The sequence below is a fragment of the Micropterus salmoides genome, unplaced genomic scaffold (genome assembly GCF_014851395.1).
Source record: "Micropterus salmoides isolate LMB-PRFRI ecotype aquatic unplaced genomic scaffold, ASM1485139v1 Ms_hic_scaffold_2973, whole genome shotgun sequence".
Classification (NCBI taxonomy): Eukaryota; Metazoa; Chordata; class Actinopteri; order Centrarchiformes; family Centrarchidae; genus Micropterus; species Micropterus salmoides.
Window position 1 is genome coordinate 1 of NW_024042232.1, and position 19991 is coordinate 19991.

Sequence of the window (19991 nt, forward strand, 5' to 3'; positions counted from 1 at the left end):
TCCTGAATAGTATGATGAGAGTGTTTTGGGTGGCAAGGCTGTTTATGATTGATAGTCGTGAAGCGGAGACCAAGTGGAGAAGCTGGGGATTCAGTCGAAGATCGTGGCTGAAAACTGAGGGACCGGTGTTGGATGGGAGTCGGAGAGAAACGAGAGAGAGAGTCAGCTATGGAGTTTTGTGAGCCTGGGATGTGGGCAGTGCGGATGATGAATTGGTGCTGGGCTGATACCAAGGTTAGCCTGCGGATGAACTTCATGATGTCGAGAGATTGGGAACGCCCTTTGTTTATAATGTTGACTGTGGATTGGTTGTCGGAGTGTATGAGGATGAGTTTTTGGGACCACTCGTGCCCCCGCAACGACGATTGGGTACAGTTCGAAGAGGGCTGAAGAGGGGGAGAGGGAAAATATCTCCGGTGGCCACTCTGAGACAAACTACTGGGAGCCGTAACCACCGAACCCGGTGGATGGAGCAGCATCCGTGTAGAGGCCGATGTCCTCTGGGTGGTTGATGTGGGCATTGTAAAAGAAAGAGATGCCATTCCATGACGACAGGAAGTCCCTCCACAATCTGAGCTCCATTTTGCAAGCGTCGTCAATGGTGACAAAGCCGTGAAGGGCAGGAACTGCTGCAGTTACCTAAAGCAGGTGGGAGAGGAAGGAACAACCCTGTGGAATGATGCAAATAGTGAAGTTGAGGTGACCGAGAAGTGAGAGGAGCTGGCGCTTCGTGCATCTGGTGGCGAGGAGGTAGTTGGAGATTAACAGAGATAGGTGGCTTGCAGGGATATGGAGTCCAGGGTGATGCCGAGGAACTCGAGAGATGTACTGGGTCCCGTGGTTTTCTCTGGGGAAAGGGGGACTGGAGGAAGGCAGATTTCAGTGTGGTAACGCCGTGCACTGGGAAATGAGAGGAGGGCGAGACTATGAGGAAGTCGTCCAAGAGATGGATGACGTACGGGAGTCTGTGGTTATTGAGCAAGATCGAACACAAAGCTTCGGAAAGTGAGTCGAAGATCTTGGGGCTGCTCTTGCACCCAAAAGTGAGACGGACGGAGAAGTATAAGGAGCCTTTCCAGGAGACGCGAAACAAATGCCAGAAATCAGGGTGTATGGGCAAGATCTTGAAGGCGCTGTTTATGTCGGCCTTGGCTAATCATGCATCGGGGGCCGGCGAGGCGAATGAGGTTGATAGCCTGAGCGTGTGGTGGCGTAGTGGATGGAAAAATCCTGGCTGGGTATTAAGCTGTTGATGCTAGGTGTGGAGGCGCCGTGGTGGGAAGATAGACCTAAGATGAGTCTCTTTTTGCAGGAGTACTTGCGGCTCGCAATGCCGATAAGGCTAATGCGGTGGACAGGGAATGGAGAATTGGTGAGAGGTCCGATCATGAACCCATCTGACACCTCCTTGGCTAGGAGCTCGTCCACAATGTTCGGCTAAGGCAGACTGGAAGTTGTGGCAAGAGAAGGAATGGTCGGGAAAAACCTCGATGCCTGGGTGGAAACCGCAAGTGAAACCGTTGATGAGGAAGTTCACAAACTGGCGGTCAGGGTGGTTTGCCAATGTGAGGTCGAGGGCGGGGATATTTATGGCTGTTTTCAGAAATTGCCTTAGTCATAGACTGGGCTGGTGGGGTTGTGAGCGCAGCAGTGACAAGCATGTGCGCCACCGCAGAAGGAGCAAGTGTGAAAACGGCAGCCTGACATGATGCAACCCAAGTCGTTGAAGTTATTGCACACCATGCGGCCACCCTGGAAGAGCATGGGCCTGCCTCGTTTGTCCACACTGCGAGGGGGCAATCTTATGTATGTGGTGGTGATTGGATTCGCAGGTGTGTGTGATGGGACACGGGTGGTTTAATCAGTGAGGGGGATGAGGGAGGCGTTGTCCTGTTCCTGAACCTCAGTTTACTTAACTCCATTACAACCCATTCACAATAACAAAGTGACTAATTTCAATATAAAACTACATAGAGCCCCTTTAAAGAACATTATTCTTATGTTGTACCTTGCACTTTATATTTTTATTTAAATTAAATTCTTCTGTTTTCCTTTTGTCAGATACAATGTAATCTTATTACACCAACAGTTCAACTTGGCAGAGGCATCACTAGAAGGAATAAATTAAGTGCTTACTTTGTTTTGAAATTCATGAAATATGTCAACAGCTAACAATGCACATTTAATTAATTCTGTATTAATGTTCTTCTATCTGCATACTGGATGATGTGAGAAGATAAGCATCTCACTTGCATAATTTCTGAGTGAGTCTGGTCCTGTGAAGGCTCTCACTGACTATGAAGAGCTGTGAACATCTGTTAACCTGCAAACCTGTTGCTGTAAAAGCCAACATGTTGCCAATGCTTGAGCAAATCCCATCTTTTTAAAGATGTTTTTCTCTACATTAAAGAAATGTGTATGTTTTGTTTCTAACATACACCATTTGTCTAATGTCCGTCTATCTTGCATTGTGACCCAATGTCTGCAAGCCAATCATAATGTTTCATCTAATCTAATCTAAACCTACTCGTATTGTTATTATGTTCATCATGTTAATGTAATTCTCTTTATTGTGCTTTACTGTACACTTTGTTGTTGTATGAAAGTCTCTCTCTGCCTCTCATTCCATTTTTCCTTCTCTTACCTCTCCATCTATCCATCAGTCCCTGCCTCCTGGAATCAAACCAAGACGCTCCCTGTCCTTTGGTCTCTGCTGCTCTCTGTTTCATGGTTTACACAAACACACAAAAATGTACATCAAAATCACATTGTTCAGCCTTGAGTGTCCTTCGCCACAGCTGACTGAGAGGGTGAGACAAAAGAGAGAGGTTGAGGGGGATGAGGGAGGTGCAAAGTCATCAATTATTTATGGTTGAAATCTAATAAGAGGCACGAGTTTAGATAGGCAGTGAGCATATTGACAGATAGAGTCCCAGTTTTCTGCAAAATTATCCTATAAAAAGTATGTGAAGGGAGTATAATTTTCTGTGTTGTGTCCTTTGTATTTAAATACATTTGCAACAACTATTTCGAGGACTCCTTGTTTTTTTCTTCTCAGCTGGATTTTGAGCAGATTGCTGTAATTACATTACATGATGTTTACTCTGTATACATATGTCTGTATATGTATGTGTCTGTATATGTGTGTGTGGTGGAGGCAGCGCAAAGAGCATTAGCACTGAAGGTAAAGCAGTGTTCAGATCGGTCAAACTGTGGGCCCGCAATGATATTGAATATCATATTTGTACTGTATGCACATTTTCCATTTCATCACATTTTTAAACCGGCAACCACAAAGTATTTGACAGTGCACCCAAAATCTGCAGATGATGAGGGGGATTTTTCAGAATTTTCGAATTAGCAGAATTTTCTGATAAAAATAAATAAAAATTTGGTAGCCTACATAATAGTGAACTGTGTGACAGCAAAGTCTGTGGATTATCCTGAATCATCGGACATTGATTCTGCCAAAAACATGTTGCTGTTAGTTTTTCAAATGTAATCTTTTGATTCTCAGCAGTGGAAAGAACCTCTGTAAATACGAGTGTAACCTTCTTCATAGCTAAGAGACCATAGATGTAGGTTAGTTGTCGTACCCATTTATGTTTCATGACTTTTGACAGTCACAAGGTGACTCGCAAGGAAAGGCTCCAATCTCATCACCATCTTCCTCCACAGTATTGATGTGTTCACTGCAAACGACATCAAAGAAAGTTCAAAGACTCTTCAGGTCAAATCCTGAAAGACTTTTGGTTAAGACCACATAAAAACAACTTATTTATTGGTTAGAGAGCAGAGGGAAATTTAAAGGTGTATGTGTACCACTAAGAAAAAGACAACTAATAGTACTAATGATGTTTTTCTCAAAGTGTAAAGTGTTCCTCTCAGAGAAAGTTCAAGGAGTCTTTCAACCAAGGCAAGTGACCGTGGTATAATTGGGTTCAGATTATTTGAGTACATTACATTTAACTAGGTTTCGCTTCTGAATCCACCTTATCCATTATTTACAGTAAAAACAAGTACTAACTACCACGAAGTATAAATGCTACATTTCTGTGTTTTTTCTAAGAAGCATCTGTAGATATTCTCCAGTTCTCAGAAGACAGTGTGGCCTACCCCTCTCATTCCTTCGTCTCAGTTAGCCTTTGCAAGTGCAAGCTGCAGAGGGTCCAATAAAGAGAATGATCTACTCTTTCTGCTGTAAATAAAATTTCAGTGACTTGTGAGTTCACTCTGAAGCACTTTAAAATCATAGTACAGTTGTTCCGAAGTCTTCACTGACCTGGAGTGTTATGGAAATCACAGCAGGACATGCGAGAGTAAGAAGCTGACAGGGCTGTTTCGGTTACTCTGTTCCTCACATAGGCCCAGAGGCACAGGGCCTGGACAGTTTCTGAGTCAGACAATATCAACTGAGAGAGTTTGAGAATTGCAGGCTCTTTTGGTGTACGTGAATGTACTCAACACCATGAAGCAGGAGGTCCTACGTCATCTGTCATTTCTTACAAAAGCCCTCACATCATTACTTCCCTACACTTTTCAGCTAGCTATAGCGAAAGAGAGGCATTATCTTAAAACTACAGAGTGAGCACGCTTTATAGAGTTTCAGCACTGATACAAAAGAGTAAATACTTCACAGGAAAATATGTTCACTGTTACCTTCACCATGCTATCCCTATTTTTCCTGTTTTATGCCCAGTAACAGTATTGAAAACAATTTTCAGAGTTGTTACCCCCGTATCCATATAACATGGTCTCTTCGTCCCCAGTACTCACATACTTGTCCTGTTACCTTGTCCAGGTACCTATTAAGTATTTTAGTGTGAAACAACACCAATATTTCTGAGTTCACTGACTACTTTACTGCTAATATATATCACGTAAAGGGTTTTTCCGTATCTGAGTGGAATTAAGTTCAAGTCCTCCAGTTTATGGCCTTCAGCAATGTGAATCTCTCCATTGAAGCTCATCTCTGCCATGAAAAACAGCCAGCTACAACAACAGCTTCTCCTCAGTGGCATGCCCTTTCACTTTTATCTCTGCACAATGTAATGCTCTAACAAATGCTTAAAAGAACTATAGCGTCAGGAGGGTAAATGCTATGAACAAAGTAAGCAGCTGTCTGTGAGGCTGGTACAAAAAAGGTGATCTCAAAACAATGTCCACTGACAGGGAATGGAAACACAGAGAGTTGTATAAGAAAAGACACAAGCTCTAAGATCTGTGATGTATCTGTGTCTGTATGAAATAAAGAATTGTATGACATATTAATCCACATTATGTCATAAATACACACATACTTTTTAAATAACTGTACTCATCGGCTATATCACCAACAAACTAGTCTGTCTTTCTTTCACTGCAGTGAAACCGTTGACATTGAACCTGATATGTGAGTGACAGAAAAAAAACAGAGGGGGGTTTATCCCCTGACCTTTGTGTTTGTGTGTGTGTGTGTGTGTGTGTCAGTTAACAGGATTTGCTGACGGTGGCTATACATGACATGTTTGATCCCCCTGTAATAAATAAAAACAAGGATAGGCTCAGTATTTTCCAGTGTACACCTTTACTTGAGTGAATATTTAAGTAGTACTCTTACTTTAACTTTGCTAGGTTTAAATATATTGAATTATGTTAAAATTAAGAGTGATGAAATGAAAAGCCAACACAGGGATATACATCATGAGCATAATATCTTGTAATGGATGCTGGCTTCGTGGTTTACTACACTGCACAGACTCCCCTGATTGGCAGGGGCAAAGGAAGAAGGTTTAGGGTTACATTTAGCTTTATGGTTCATTAGGGTCACAACAGAGCTAGCAGAGGGGCAGTCAGGCTGACCAGAGGCACACCTGGGCCTCTCAGGTATGACTTTTGGGCAAACATGATTCTTCTCGTCTAGTTCTTGTGCATCTTAGGGCAGAGACATATCCTGATGAAACGAGGGTTTGAAAAAAGGTTCTTCAGTGCTACAATAAAAAGCAAGGGGTGATAGACTGAAACAGAGAGAAAGAGAATGTGTGATTTATAAAAACATAACCTTTGACCATGGTGCTGCCCTGGTCTTACCCTCTCATCCTGATTTGCTAGGGAAAAATCTTCTCTCTCAAGCCTTTCTCACTTCAGCTCTTGTGCCAGATCCACCCTGACAAGAACAGAGACCATCTGCAACATTCGTTGTGCACTGCTTGCTCTAATGATGCCCCAGCTGCCTGCCTGTTAAACTGTGTGCTCCTGACAAGTGACTTGATGCTCACTGTTCATATCATATTTGTCTGAAAAAAATTGTTCACATGCAAACTTATTGCAACATGAATACAACGCATATTTAAATGAAGGTTTTTGTGCTTAGTTATTTATTTAAGCTACTGCACTCAAAGCGTTTGCAGAATGACCAATTTACATAGATTTGATCAATCATAATGATGTGCAATGTAGTAATCATACAACATGATTGCCATGTGTTCGCAAGCAGCCAATATCTGGCTAGCTATACTGAAAAAAGGAACCTGAACACTAGCAACTTCAATGTAATTGATTTTTTTTTAAATGTGGGACTAACTAATGTTTAATAAATCTTTAACACACTGACTGCACAGAATAGTTTTAGGTACATTTCAAATGCTTTGTACTTAATCAAATGATTCATCACCATGCCTGTCTGTTTAACAAAAGATACCATTTCTCCTCAACTATCATAGCTATCATTAACAGCATTAATTTAATCTTAAAAGTATTTTCAATCCATCATTTTCTTGCGTTAAGAAGTCAGGATACAAAAAAATTGAACTGTATTCCCTTACAGTACAGAAAATAAAGACGTAATCAGATTACAGGTACATTTTGAAAATCTGGATTACTCACAGGGATTACTTTAAGCATAAAGTTTCCATGAAACAGAAAAGCAGTGCTGTTTGCCTCCATATATGTTTTTTATATACAGTCTATGGTATATATACGTATTCCTGTAAAACACAAAGCTAGGGAGGGGCGTGTCGCAGACATTGATTGGCATTTACAGTTGCCAGTAGCACCGAATGTGTGTTACGCCCACGCAGGCTCTCTGCTAGTGATGGCAAGTTCGAGTCTTTTGACAGACTCGTTCATTCTAATCTTGTTCATTAAAATGAACTAATCTTTTTTGAGTAATTTCGTTCATTATTATATAGGCTGGTTATTGCAGCGCTGCAGCCCTCTAGTGGGCGATTAAAAAACAGCACCGTTCTCAAACACGAAGGCTTGGTGTTGGCGGGGGGCGTGATGCGGCGCTCGGGTTGCCTAGGGCGCGGGCTTGACGGGGGGACCGGTGTTTGCCCTGTATTCGGCGTGCCGCTGCTGCGGGGTGGGTAGCCACTCTGCTTAGGTGTCACGAGGTTGTTGGTATCGGTGCGCGGGTGGTGATTTTGACTCGCGCGCTGTGCGGATGTGGTGGCGCTCGGTGCTTGGCTGCCTCCCTGTGTGTCCTGTGTGTGGGTCCGGGTTGGGGGGAGGGGCGGGCGGCGGGCATGGCGGTGGAGGTTGGTGGGGGGATGCTTGTGGTGGGTTTCGGTCTGGTGGTGAACGTGCGGCGTGGGTCACGGTGTAGCCGTGGGTGGGGTCTGTGGTCTCTCTGGCTGCGGGGGGATGGGGCGGTTTGCGCCGGCTGGCATCTCTCCTGCGCAGCGCATTACTTGGCTGTTGTGTGCCGCTAGTTAGATTGGTAGCGGGGTAGTGTTGATTGGCTCATCTGTAGGTCATTATTGGCTTGCGTGCTTGTCGGGGTTGGGGGCATCGGGTGCGGGCCGGGACTGGGCTGGTGTGCGGCTCTGTCCTGTGTGCATGCTGTGCATCCTGATAATTGCATTTCGGTTCTCTGAGGGGTCTGGCGACTGGTTGTTGGAGGGGTGGGGGACCGGGAAGAAGGGGTTGACGGGGTGGGTTGGGGGTGCGGGCTGGTCCTTTTTGAGCTGGTTGGGGGGTGTCTCCTCTGGATTTTAGTGCCCGGACTGGATGCTTGGTGGTTGTGCCGGGATCCTGTGTATGGAGGGATTGTGCTTTGGGTGTGTCGATGGTTGCTTGCAGTCGCGTCGCGGCCCTCTGGAGTGTGGTCGTGTTGAGTCCTAGGGGCTATTTGCATCTGCTGACTCCCTAGGGCTGAGGGGCTGTTGCTGCTGTCGCGGGGTGATTGCTGTCTCTTTTCTTTGGGGACGGTGGGGTTTGTGTGTGGGATGCTTCGCTGCTAGGGAGGGAAGGGAGCGGGGGTGGGGGTCTTCTGGCCTGACCTGGCCTGTGGCATTGCCTCCTGGGTGGGCCGACCTTCGGATCTGGGCTGTTGGGCCGTTCTGTCCTTGGGTGGGGTCCTTGCTGCCCCGGACCTGCTCCCTTGGGGCTGGTGGTGCTCGGAGTGCTGCTGATTGTGGGGAGCGGTGAGGTGAGGGGTTAGCAGTGGGGCTGCCGGAGGGGCCCCGGCGAGGACGGGGGATTGTTGGACTTTGGGTTGGGGCTGCACTGACCTGCCTCTGGAGTGTGTGGGGGTCTGGGGCACGGGGCTTTGGAGCCTCTGGGTCTGGGGCGGGTCTGCGCGCTGGGGGGGCTGGGCCCCCTGGGCCCGTCCTGGGGATGGGCGGGGTTGTCACTGACTCTGGGGTGCTACCGGTGCTAGAGGGGCTCTTGCTATAAGCCCTGGGCTGGAGGGACCTGGCGTCCTCCTGCTTAGGGGGTGGGGGACGGGACTGAATAAATGATGGGGCCAGTCAGGAATCTGGTCTTCTAGCCTCCCTATGACCTCCTTCACCTTTCCCCTTTGGTCATGTCTCACAACATACACCCTTAGGATCCTGGGGGACGGGCAGCCTGCAGGGCGTTTGGGGGGTGGGGCTGCTTTATTGCGGCCTCGCACTTCTTCCTCCCTCACTGCCTGCCCTCAATTTTAATTACACATTAGACACAGAGGGCTTGGGGGTGGGAGGGGCACGATGGGAGGCTCCACTACCTGACAGTTGTGGGGTGCCTGTGTCACAACTACCCTCCAATTTTAGTTGCACCTTAGTTACCACACACCTTATCTTCACTCCACCATACAACACTTCACAATCCATGACATGCATCCAACACAAAACAATACATTTACAGAGGCAGGCAGAGGGGTTGAAGGAGTGGGAGAGATTCTCATTGGCCTCGTGTCCTACCCCTGGAGCCCCGGGCGTTGGGGGTGCTGTGGGGTTGGTGGCGGCCTTGCCTGATCTGGGGTGGGCTGGGGGGGTCGGGGCTCCCCTGGCGTGGGGGCCCGCCCTTGGCCTAGGGTTCTGCGGACTCGGGCTTGTGGCCTTTGCTCATTTCTGGGCGGGTGGTGTGTCCCTGGGCCTGGGGGCCCGTTGTCTCCTCTCCTCGCCTGGGCCCTCTTCGGCAGAGGTGAGGCTCCCGCTGCTTCCCCCTGCCAGCTCTCTCACGGTGGGGGCATTCGGGAGTCTCTGGGGCGCATGACCGGTGCTGTCGGGGTAGGTTTTGGTGCTCCTCCTTGGGGGTGCTTGACTGGGGGGGCTGGGCCCCTGTCCGGGGATGAATCGGCCTCGGGGGCTGCTGTCACTGGCTGCACTGTAGGGAGGGATGCCTCTGGCTGGGCTGGGGGACCGTTGGCCTGGTTCTCCCGCGTTATCGCTCCCTGGCGGTAGCGAGCTTCCCGGCACGGCTTTCTGCTGTTCTTCCTTGGGGCGGGGTACAGCTTCCCCCTGGACATGCGGTCTGGGGTCCTTTGCGCTTTGGGGGGTCGCAGGGTGTCCTGGCTTCTGGGGGTGGGGGTCTGCGGTGGGATTGTGGGACGATTATCGATGCATCTTGATGTATTATACTTTTTCCCTGGGCAGGGTCTCTGGATGGCTGCTGGGCGTTTAGTTTGTGCGTTGGAGTCCGGGGGAGGCATCTCCTCGTTGGCTTGGAGGGACCTGTTTGCGTTCCTGTTTTGCTTCGTTGGCCTCGGATCCGTGCTTGCCCATTTCTCTGTCGGCCAGTTGTTGGACCCCTCTGGATACTGAGGTATATAGTTAGTTTTCGGGATGTGCAGTGTGGGTGCGGGGCAGGGCTGTGCTCCGGTTTGTTCTGGGTTTGTGCCTGGAGTTCTCGGCCCTTGATGGATGGGTGGGTTGTTGGTGGCATGCAGCTGAGCTAGTTGATTTTGCCTCGTTGCTGGTTTGGCTGGTGTTGCATGGCGGCCGGGGGCGCGCTGGGCATGGGGGATGTCGGCTGGCGCCGGCGGCCTTAGTTTTTTCCGGCAGTTGGGGGGACGGTGGACTTTTATTGGCGGGTGCACGGTGACCTGTGCGGCGCGTTTGCTGCCGGGCTGGGCTTGCTGCTGGTGTCTCTCTCCGCTGGCTTTCGCTGTCGTGTTGTTCCGTTTGCTCTCTCTCATTTGCCCGACCTCGCACGCGGGATTCGCGGGGGGCTGCTGGGCATGGGTGTCGCCGTGCTCGCGCAGTGTGCGCGTTGGGCTCGTCACTTGTGCATTGGTGTTGATGATTGCGTGGCATTTGGGCATTGTGGTTGTTTGCTGCGCGGCGGTGGGGTGCTGGATGGGGAGGCCACTGGTCTATGTTGTGTCTGCGACGCGGTCGGTCCGGGCGCTGCTCTTCCTCTTTTGCGTTCCGTCGGCATTACGTTGTCAACTGGCATTTGGGTCGGGGTCTTCTGCGTTTGCATCGCGGTGCATCTGGGAGTCTTTGTTTTTTTTTGATTTGATTTATTCTTTTTCTTTCTTCCACCCCTATTGGCTACTGGGGTTCTTGCCTGCCTGTTACAGTCGTGGCGTCCCACTCTCTCTAACAACTACATTCTTTAACAGGCTTATGCGCACACACATGTACATACACACACATACAGACACATTCACCCACACGCACACAGACACACACAGACACAAACAAACTTAGGTTGTCCCTGGTAGAATTATTCCTGATGCCTTTCTTTCAGTTACTTATTTAAATTAATTATTATTCCAGCTCTCGTGGCTGTGTTGTGTTGCTTATTTAGTGTGTGTGACTGTTTCTTGTTTTCATTGTTCTCTTAGTTGTCTTAATATGTCATTAATATGTCAGCTGTTTATTGCTGCTGTTCGGCTGGTTTTCTTTTACTATTATTATTATTTTTATTGTTTTTTTTTGTTTGTGTTTGTTTGTTGTTGTTTTTCTCCTCCCCAAGCCCCCCTCTCTGTTCTCTTGCAGGTTTCGTTGCTTTCTGCAATTGGTGTTTCCCACAGCTTTTCCCTGTTGTCCCCACCCTCCATCCCCTTTCCCCCTTCTCTTGCAGGTGTTGTCCTTTCTCTGTGCTGTCTGTTTGTGCCCCCCCATCCCCGTGTCTGCCCCCCTGTCCGGCCCGGTGACAAATCAATACATAATTAAATAAATAATAAAACAGACAAAGGAGTATTTTAATACTCTCTTGTTAAAGTAAAATCTGTCTGGCACAATATGGTATCCAGGTCATTATACTCTATACCAGGCTGCTGGGCAGGACAGGTTTAAAAAAAAAAAACACGAAGGCTGCCTGGCTTGCTTTATTTGACAAAGTATAATGCACAAATTCACCTCTTGATTACTGTATTTATCATTATACACACCCCCCTGGGCCCACAACCAAATTCAAACCATGTAAAAACCACAGAAATATGCTGTCAATATGTAATCGCCACTACTCCGGCTAAATCCTTCCATTTTCACAATCTTTCCCGAGTATACAACCAGACCAGCCATATAAAAGCTTATATTACTATCATTATCTCTAAAGTGCTCATTCGTACAGTAGCCTAACTTCCCTATCCATGAGTAAAATATTAATATCAGATTTGCAGTAAATGTATTGAAGTAATAACCTTAATACACTATATGAATAAACACACTCATTAAAATTCAACCAATTTAATAATAATCTGGATCAAGCCACCAAGTTCTTAAAGAACTACAGCACAGAGAGAGGAACAAAGAAATAAACACATATAAACGCAGCAGTTTGGCAGTTCTTGAAGCAGAATGGGCCACATCAGGTTCTGATCCTGCAGACAGAGAAACGCACATGAGTGCATCGCTCTCAAACACTGCAGGTTGTTCACCAGCCAAGAGCTGTGAAACAACAGCAGGGCTCCGTTGGTAAATAAAAAGGAAAGTTACGTTGCGTTCTCTGGCGGACCTGGATCAGCTGTTAGCTGTTTACAGGGCGAACGCTAATGTTGCTACGTGGCTGTGTTTTAATGTTTTAATGACCGGGTCCGTTTGTTTTGGAGAGGAGAGACGACCTCTGAGGTAATTCAGCTCCCGGTAGAACCGTGTCAGGGCTCTGAAGTGGACCCACAACAACTCTCATCAGCTGTTAGCTGTAATGTTAAACACTAGCTGGACTAAAGTTATGGTACAGCTGTGTTAAAACTATAACTTAGCACAACATCACTGCGCTGAAATAACGGTACGCTTTATAAAATGTCACATAATTAACAAAATAGCTATATAATCAGTCCAGTGACTGTTACCTGACAGCTGACCTGCCGCTCATTCTCCGGCGCTGGCAGTAACTCAGCCTGCCGAATGAACGAAAGACTGAGGAGGACCCATGTGAGCGTTGAACGAGTGGTTCATTCCTGCTCCACAAAAGGAGCTGTCACGAGACAAATGAACGACTCAGACCTGGAGACCCACAGTTGAGAGTCGTGAACTAATCAATTCTGCTTCCTGTGCTGACGGAGCCCATGCAGCTGCTGTGTCCAAGACTCACTGAGACAACCCGTTCCTCCCGAGTCATACACACGATTAGGTCTTATGAACGAAACGTTCTTTGAACGACACAACACTACTCTCTGCTCTGTGCAGACTGGTTCATCTCTCAGTGCGTAAACACGGCAGCTGGACCGGGACCGAGCACAGCCTCCGAGACTGAGGTGGTTTTCTTGCTGGGTTTAGCTCTTGTCACCCCGGGGCTGAGTAAACTAATAGAACCGCGTCCCTGTTGGTCCTGTTCATGCCCTGTTCACTGGGAGGCTGCTGAGCAGGGTTCAGGCACCGCACCCCATCTAACTTAAACACCTTTATACAGTCTTTGGTATAGACTGGCAGAGTAAGCTAATTAGACCAGTGGTTGCACTGCTAACTGAGCTAACAACAGCAGCTAGTTAACTGTTAACTACTGTAACAAGTAAAGCTATCTGTCCATCAGGAAACTCTGTGAATAACTGAGTTGAGGAAGAGCAACCAGGAGACATCAGAGAGAAAACTAGAATGTATTTTCTCCATATTTCTAATATTTCTCCATCAAATATCCAATTTCAATGAAATGAGTGAAAAAAGTTGTGCTTTTGTATAGTATTGAGAAATCTTTTCATTGGACAGAGTGGTTTTCCAAATGACAAACTTAAATATCAAGAATACCTACAAAACAAATTTTTTTTGTCATTGATGCCAGATATTGCCATACTGGTGACATAGTGCAAAGCATATCATATAAAACATTTAAATAGGGATGTCATGAACCCTGCATCTCTCACCTGAGTTTGGGACTGATTTTTTTAAACCTGGGCATGTCTGATTTCCTGAGTTGGCACTTGCTGCACCTGCTGGTAATGATGCACCTGTTCCTCATCAGCCATCCCTACTTCTTAAGGAGAGACCAGACTTCCGTTCCCTGCTGGATTGTTAAGTCATGTACCGAAGGTCTTACCTTAGCATCTAGCCTTAAGCCTGTTAATCTAGCACCCACTTTGCTTTTACTAACTCTCTGCCTGTCTCCAGATCACCTGCTCTGCCTGCCTGCCTGCCTGCCAGTTCCAAGTACCTCAAAGCCGAGATCCAAACTTTCCAGCCACACCAGCCAGCCCTCACGCTCCACTACTTGGAAAGAGACTCCCTGCCACCTCACCTTGCCTAGTTTGCTCACCCTGCCTCAGTCAATAAACTGTTTAACTGCTGCTTTGTTTCTGTGTCTGCATCTGGGTTCTAGCATAACTCCTGACAATGGATTTGGAGAATAGGAGATTTAGTTATTGTATATTTCTCTAAAAAAAAAACTCTGAGCAGAAAACGCTTCATTGATACTACTTTTGTCTTCATTTGCCTATTTGGCATTGAAGTAATCCAAAAGTAACTAAAAGTAATCAGTTCACATTACTTTTATTTTTTGGTACTTGCATTATGTTATTGATTACATTTTTTAACAATTGTACCGGATTACAGTTTTAAAGTAATCCTCCCAACCCTGGTTGCGTATATGCTGCTAGCATAGCCCAGTCAGTACATGATTTATGACATTGAGAAGCAGGAAAATAGGAATAAATCCTTAAGAGTAACTACATGACTCTAGTTGGTTGGGGAAGAGCGTTACATTATAATCAAGTAGGGTATTCAATCATAAAATCCTTTTTATGTACACATGACTACAGATGACAGATATAAGAAATAAACTAGAATCTAATTTACAAATCAGTGGAATAGGTTAGGATGTTGCAAGACTGTATATTTCTTGAGGCAAATATGGGTGTGATGCATTAAACACTAGCTTGCTGTATGTGAATGGCTAAAGATCTGAGATGTGGCCAGAGATTCAGAGGTCTGGAACCAGGTTAGTAAAACACAAAATTTAACTGAAATTCAGGTGAGTGTTTTTTCTTCCCTAAAATTAAAGGCACATGCAATAGGGGATCTGCTGTAACTGTCAATTGTGACATAAAATCAAAATTGGTTGGTAAAAATAACGTCTCATCTAATGGCAAAGTCTTGCTTTGTTGGTTAGAGTGACAACTTTGACTGGTATTCAATGTTATGTGTCCATGTGTTAACGTGATTGTACTTCATGAAGCTTTGCCACAGTATAAAGAGAACTCATTCTAATTCTCTTGAGGAATATTAGCATGTGTTGTCTCACAAACAAAGGGCCCTGCACTCTCTAACGTTGAGTAATTAGCTCCCTATTCCTCCTAACCTGCTCCTTTATATCAATTATTGCATATAGCACTGCGACACAACAGTCTTACAAGACAAATCCCTGCAAGTACTCAGTGATTGATTGGCTTGCCTTACAATACAATGAATGGGGAAAAAAGTGATGCTCAATTTAGCTCGGGACCTGGGAATAAATATTGTATAATATAACAGTTTGATTTATTATACTTGATTTGATTTTTTTTGCCTTTTATTTTTAAAATTCCAAATTCCCTGTTCTTTTTCCCTTCCCTTTTGCATGGCCATAACAGCTATCAAGTAATTTACAGGTTCCTGTGATGCTGGGAATAACCATTCCTAGAATATGATATTACTGCAATACGTTTGAGACAAAAGTCTGTCACAGACAATAAATATATAAATATAATATACAAACTGAATGACAACTAATATTCATGTTACTGTTGAGAGATCAGAAAAAAAGCTTTTTCTACACTGTGTTTTCTTTTGATGATATTGGGACCCCCGATTTTTGTACCTCAAAAAGTATTGAAGTACAAAATTGCACCAAAAACTTTCAATAAAAGACCCTTTCAGAATTGAGTCTGGCACGTTATTCCTGGTATTCCCAAGAAGCCCTGACAGAAAAAGTTCAGTCTGTTTTAGTCACAAATGACAGGCAGTGTACAGGTTGGTAAGGAAACAGTAGTTCAAAAATGTGATCAGGGGCATTACATGAAATCATTTACAGCACGTAATAAATCAGAAAATGCAAAAGCCCCTGTGCTCTTGCTATGACCAGCCAAAATGTTGGCTGTGAAAAAAGGTCTATTGAAAGCATGATTGAAAGTGGTATTGTTAAAATTAGGTGGATCTTGGCCAAATGTTATTATTTTAAACGTGTGAATTAACTGGATGAAAAATGTTAAGTGATGTGAGAGACAGGAAATTTAGGGGAGAGAGAGAGGGAATGACATGCAACAAAGGGCTACGTATTGTACTGTGTTGCAACTTTCAATGTTTGAAAATATAAAGTTTAACGGTTAGATTGATTGATATCATGCCCACATTTGGTGCCTACGGCTTTTGCCTAGCGCTCAGTATTGACCAGATGATTCCATACCAACACTACCGACCACATTTGATGGATTTACTTCACTGTGTCCTGCTTTACATAATACATCCCTCAGTGTAAATCTAGGGAATCAGCCCCACTTTCTCAGTGGTCAGGAGAGGTTCATGTGAAGGTCATCATTTCAATTTCTCTACAGATGGGTGACCTCACCCCTGCCCTTTCTGGGGAAAGCTTACCCTTCCATTGGCTCCAAACCCAATTAGTATGAGTACATTGATTTAAGCTGATTATGCGGCCTGTCCATAGTGACCTCCCATTCCTTGGGGCTGAAGATTAATAAACATGATCATTGATTACTTACGTATAATGAGCATGGATTTGGTGGCAGCTCTCAGCAGGAGTTACGAAAAAAACAGTTAAAGCACTGGTTCATCCCTTCCATTTTTAACCTTTATATTACCTATGATGCCTCTATTTTTACTCCAGGGTTTCCAGCAGTGTTTTATATTAACGGTAACATCACTAAAATAAATGATTTTTTTATGAAATATGACATCAAATAAATAAAATAAAAAGAGCCATTGTGTATTTCGCGCAAATCTGTAGCTGTTGTGATAGGGTTATCAAGTAACACATAATATTAATGGTGGTTAATCGTTTTGCCATGGTCTACATATGCTTATTAAACTAAACTATATACTAGTCACCATTGTTGGATATACTTTGAATACTGTGGTGTTATGTTTCAGTGATCTTCTGTTCGCCTCATTTTCTCTCTATCTCTCTCTCACACACACACACACAAACACTCTCACATACATGGTGGTCTATCCCAGTAAATAGTTAGAAGAACAGGTGGTTGGGTTGGCTTTACCAAAAACTCTATAAATACTTTCACTTCATTGTTACCATTAATGTGTGGCCCTTTCTCCAAATTTATCTTATAAAATAATTATCAACATAATTGCGTTCTACGTGAGGAAATGCCAAGACCCACTTTATACAGCCTATTTATAAAAAGATAGAATATCTGAATCAAGTGACCCTTTGCTCTGCTGCTCATGTATGATATATAATATTAACATAACAATGACATACAGAAGTGATCCCACTTATAATAATAATGCACCCACTCTCCTGAACTATTTCTGCATGCTTAGTGTCTTTTGTTTTTGCTTGAGCCCCCCTGTAAATATCTCAGCACTGACACATGTACTCCACAAACAACGACGGTTAGAATGACAGAAATTCCAAAACATCTTGACCTCATAGCTCAGATGTTCTTTTCTTTGGATTAGCAACAACTGTCAACGCCACAGTGCTATAGCATTATTGTAAAATAAGGGCTCACCCTCTGTGTGTGTGTGTTCCTGCTTGAGCATCGGTATGTGTGTGCTGAGCCTGCTAAGAAAAAACTAATAAAAAAGACTTAGACTTAGAGAAGCCTGACTTATACAATACTTGGATTTCATCTTTCGTTAATTTTTCACAGCATATACTTTGCACTGTGTGTAATACAGTGTATTGTGCTATTTTCTCAAAAATCAGCTATTTTATCTCAAAAAAAGCAACATAATGTAACATGGGTTTTTTGGGGGGGGGGATTTGGCGCCCCTACTGTTTCAGAGTGTAATTCCTGGCTGTCATAACTAAACTGTCCACTAGCATTTGTTATGATTACATTATGATCAGAAACTAGCAAGTTACCAACTTTGCTAACACAGCCAAACATCAAGTAAGTGCATCATCATGAGACAAAGCAATATTACTTACTAGTCCAACTGTCTACACAGAAAGACTGCCATTTCTGTGTCTTGCAGCCTTTTATTTCACAAAGCGCTAGCCTTTTGCTTGGTAGGTCACTTTCTTTTTTTCTTCTTAACTTCCTCGGACAGCATCCTCTTCTGTCCTTAGAGGCTGCTGAGCTCAGTTATGTTGCCCTAGGGCCCCGTGGCCAGCAGAGGGCCCCCTACAGTCACTGCTTGCTAGTGGTGGAAGAAAATCACTGACAAAAGAAACGTAAAATAATAAAAATAAAATGAAAGAAAGCTCTTTTATTACGCACCATAATAAGCATAGTGTTTATTTAATTTACTTTGGAAAATCAGCTGTGACCTGTGACTCCTAACCTTGACTGACCCTGTGACATCACCGACATCACTCGCTTGACGTCTGACAAGAGAAGATCATATTTGTCTGGACATGTAAAAAGACAACAGAAGAGAGGAGGCAAGAAGATAAAGGTACGTAAGTTAAGGCCACAAGCTCCATTTCCTATGCCTGTTTTTTAGATAATCTGCACTAAAGGTCTTACATTAGTCTTAGTTAGCCGCGCTGGTATTAACAATGCTAACGCTATAGCTTGCTAACATGCTAACTGCATAAATACAGTATAGTATTAATATTATACCATAGTATAGGATTAACTTGCATTGTTAAAATCAGTTGATTAGATTAATAGTGTTATTAGGACATGGGTCTTCTCCAATTTAAGCCATTAGCCTATCTTTTAACAATGCTAACGCTATAGCTTGCTAACATGCTAACTGCATAAATATAGTATAGTATTAATATTATACCATAGTATAGGATTAACTTGCATTGTTAAAGTCAGTTGATTAGATTAATAGTGTTATTAGGACATGGGTCTTCTCCAATTTAAGCCATTAGCCTATCTTTTTTCTATCTAACTATCTCTGGAGCTGAGCTGTTCAAATCTAAAGTTATAAAGCATTTACCTGAACAAAACCAGATGGGTCAGGTTTCAACAGGTCATATCACCTAAGAAGCTGACTCTGCTGGTAGGTTATGTGTTTTAGTTAAACTTACAGAGATGCCCTGTTCTTTCATTATATATCAAATCTGTCTTGTAGGGAGTACTTAAAACAGTAGCTGTTTTAAAGGACTGATTGTTGAGAGACATTATGGAGCCTCCTCCAAAGCTGCCAGTGTTGAAAAGACATCTTATCTAAAGTCACTTTTTAAAAGGAGACAGAATCAAACTCTGGCAGATTGTCTTGAATTATAAGATCTATCACCTCTAAAAACACAAGTCAGTCATTTCAGTTCAGTCAATTTATTTATATATTTTTTTATTATTTCATAGCAGGTCCATCAGCCTCCACCTCTACCTCCATCATTGGTTTCATCCAAGAAGCTGACAGTGCTGGTAAGTTTTAGGCGTACATCAACAATTATTCACCTCTAGGAACATGAAGTGTATGAACATGTCAACTTGCTAAAATTACTTATTTTTTGCTTATTTTTTATTTGTTAATCTCCCTCATAGGTCTACCTCGGCCTACTGAAGTGGAGAGCAGTACCATCGTGCTTACTACCACACCTGGCTCTCTAATTTCTACTCCTCCAGAGGATCCAGCTGACTGGCCATCAGTCCTTAATGACCAGTTACTTACCAGGACTTTTCCAAAAAGACACTCAGACAGTAAAAGTATTTTCTGGTTGAGAAAAGTGATGCTATCAACTGTTTTGTAGTTTTTGTCTCTTAATCGATTGTCTGGTTGTCAATAACGATTTAAGCTTTGGTCATAATCACTTTATCAGTCATTTTATCCAGAACTAAGTTCATCAGTGTCTATTGGGTGTTGCACTGCCATTAAGCTCAGTAGCACTGGTGGTATCGTATGTTTCCAGTTTGACATCAAACATTGTAGATATAATAATATAGAGTATAATCTAGTTATTGTTTTTCATCAGAATCAGCTTTATTGTCAAACAGGTTTAAGAAATTTGCTTTTGTGTTTTTGTGCTAAACAAACATGGCAGGTTTAAGAATATAAGAAAGATTCTTCAGGTCTTATTTAAAAACAAGAGACGTTTCTGTGTAGTGACAACGCCCGACAGTCAGAGGGGCCTCCAACTAAATTTTATTAGGGTCCCTGAAGGTCTAGGGCCGGCTCTGCGTGGTGGTGTTACAAATCACTACGCTGTTGTGATGATAAATGTCTTGCATGGATTCCAATGTTACATATCTAGCGAATAGGAGCCCAGAGTGGAAATGACAGAAA

The 19991-nt window shown here is 44.1% G+C and overlaps 1 long non-coding RNA gene and 1 pseudogene across 1 annotated transcript; one reads left to right on the forward strand and one right to left on the reverse strand.

The window, feature by feature from the left end:
• Positions 1 to 70: 70 nt before the first annotated feature.
• Positions 71 to 1590, reverse strand: LOC119882199 (annotated as a pseudogene).
• A 16538-nt stretch (positions 1591 to 18128) lies between these two features.
• On the forward strand, positions 18129 to 19434 carry LOC119882200. Its single transcript, XR_005440470.1, has 3 exons — positions 18129 to 18206; positions 19070 to 19132; positions 19253 to 19434. It is a non-coding gene; the product is annotated as an uncharacterized LOC119882200 (long non-coding RNA).
• The last annotated feature ends 557 nt before the right edge of the window (positions 19435 to 19991 follow it).